This window comes from Octopus bimaculoides, chromosome 5 (assembly GCF_046866305.1).
Source record: "Octopus bimaculoides isolate indiv1 chromosome 5, ASM4686630v1, whole genome shotgun sequence".
NCBI classification, from domain to species: Eukaryota; Metazoa; Mollusca; class Cephalopoda; order Octopoda; family Octopodidae; genus Octopus; species Octopus bimaculoides.
This window is the reverse complement of record NC_142932.1, coordinates 79,057,297-79,059,796: the sequence shown is the minus strand read 5'-3', so window position 1 is coordinate 79,059,796 and position 2,500 is coordinate 79,057,297. Positions and strand designations below refer to the sequence as shown.

Here is a 2,500-nt window from a genome sequence, read left to right as displayed (position 1 = left end):
ACGCACACACACACACACACACACACACACACACAAATGACGAGCTTCGCCACAGCTTCGTTTACCAAATTCTCCCACAAAGCATTGGTGACACTTACCCAAAGTGCCTCGCAGTGACACTGAACTGGAAACCACGTAGTTGCTAAACGAGCGTCTTAACTACACAGACGTGCCTGAACTTGAAATATTACGTTATGGAAACTAAAGCTAGCCGATTAGACATATAGCGGAAGTTCACGTGATACCAGAAAAAGCAAGCCACCAGAAAATATATCCATAGCAAGAGCTAGATGGATAAAAAAAAAAGGCACGTCTAATCAATGGAATGATACGCGGAGAGTAGCTACAGCCTATCTAAAAAAAAAAAAACGTGGGTCAATATGTGCAATTAAATCTAAAATGTTGATACGCTGGGAGCTAAGTAAATTTAAGCCGGTATTTGATAATCCATGCCAAATAGTAAAAAGTAAGCAAAAGAAAATTGTTAAAAACGTAAAAGTGTAGTAAGAAAACTTACAAAGATCGTATAAAAAGGCTGAAGAGGAATCATAAATAAATTTTGAAGGAATCGTGGCAGACAGAAATGGAAATCTGTGAGTATAGAGTGATTCTGATGGACTCTTCCGTCGAGAATGACGTATGAGCGTTCAGCTTTTGCTGAACGGCCTGTACACATGATGTTAATAGTGATCAAATGTCCGTGCCGCACTTTAGCTCACTGGCTCCATCAAATCGACGTTGTCTGAACAGGTATCGAAGTGATCGCGGAGAAACGTGAGATGAAGTGGTTTGCTCGAGAACACAACGCACCAACCGTTCGTAGGAATTGAAACCATGATCTAGCGGTTGTAAGTGCAACACCTTAACCATAAAGCCATGCGCCCTCACTAGAGAGTGATTATATCAAGTCAGAAAATCATAAAAACAATCGTGAAAGAAGTGATTTTTATAAAGTCAGGAGCCCCGTGGACTAGTTACAAATGGAGCTGGTTCACATTCTGTAACGTCGATATGGCGTGTGTGTTTCTTTGTAGTCCGGCGCAAGTTATAGGAATATATAGAGAGATCAGTGGCAGGAAAAGTTTTCGTATAGGTGTAATACGACTGGTTCAGAAGATACCCATTATCGAAAAACTAACTAAAATTTTGTGTTAGGGAAAAAATAACATTAGTTAATTAATAATATTATCTAATTATTTCGGCAACTGCGGGAGGCAACTTCAGATATGTTTCGCTCTTATTATAACCTCATTAGAGAAGCATAGGCTTCACCGTACTTGCCAAATTAAAGATGAGAGAATCAGTAAATAAATATACAAGATTATACACTGGTTAGGTAGAGATACAATTATTTGGAGAATTCAATGAAATGTTAAGTTGATCACGGTGAGACGATTAATAAATTGATCAAGTTTTAAATTCCAAACATCATTGGTGAGATTAAACAACGATGTCTTCAACAAGACACAATGGCCTTGCATTTTAAGAGACGAGTGAGCTGAAAGTGTCGCTCTCTCTCTCTCTCTCTCCCTCCCCCTCTCTCTCTCTCTCCCTCTCTCTCTCTCCCTCTCTCTTTCTCTCCCTCTCTCTCCCTCATACACACATTGTACACCCACATGCATACATACACGCATACATACGTGCATGCACATACACACACACACGCACGCACATACATACATACATACATACATACATACATACATAGAGAAAAAGAGAACAACTACGCCGAGCTACTGAGAAATTTGCAGATACTACAAGTTCAGATTCATACCCGTGATTGTTGGGGCATTGGGATATGTAACGAACTGCCTCAACAAAAAACCTGGAAAAATTAGGGTTCTCAAAACCTAAAAAAAAAGGCTGATTAGATAGAAGACTACAGATTCAAGCCATCAATGGAACTGTAAAGATATGTAAAACTTTCCAAAAATTTAGCACATAAATACATATGCATGCATCTAGACATGAAAATATATACATAAAAACACATCCATAAAACAAACATACAAATCTGCGCATAAATACATATGCATACGCCATGACATGAAAATATATACATAAAAACGCATCCATAAAACAAACGTACAAATCTGCGCATACACTAACACCAAATACTGCACACACACACACACACACATGCACAAATACATATATGATGTTGATAAAAGTTTCAATGAAGGAGCCTTGAATCTATGTTAGAGTCCGGCCCTTTCTCTATGGACAAGAAATACAGAAATGAAACTGATTGATAACATACATACATATATATATATTTATATATATACACACACACACGCGTGTGTGTGTGTGTGTGTGCTGAGATGCAGGATTCGTCAGAAATTCGGTATCTCAACACGTAGGAAGCCAGGAAAGGCCGGGTATTGGACTTACTTTATTTTCTTCCTTACCTGTTTGTTTGTTTAAAATCACCTGAAGATGGCAGATTTTTGCCATGATATAATCTAGGAATGTATCAATAAAATGCTAACAATAAAGA

At 38.1% G+C, this 2,500-nt stretch overlaps 1 protein-coding gene across 2 annotated transcripts in view; it reads right to left on the bottom strand.

Moving 5' to 3' along the window:
• LOC106871936 (noggin-3) overlaps nucleotides 1-2,500 on the bottom strand; it is a 41,599-nt gene that overhangs the window by 37,287 nt on the left and 1,812 nt on the right. The gene's annotated exons all lie outside the window — the stretch shown is intronic.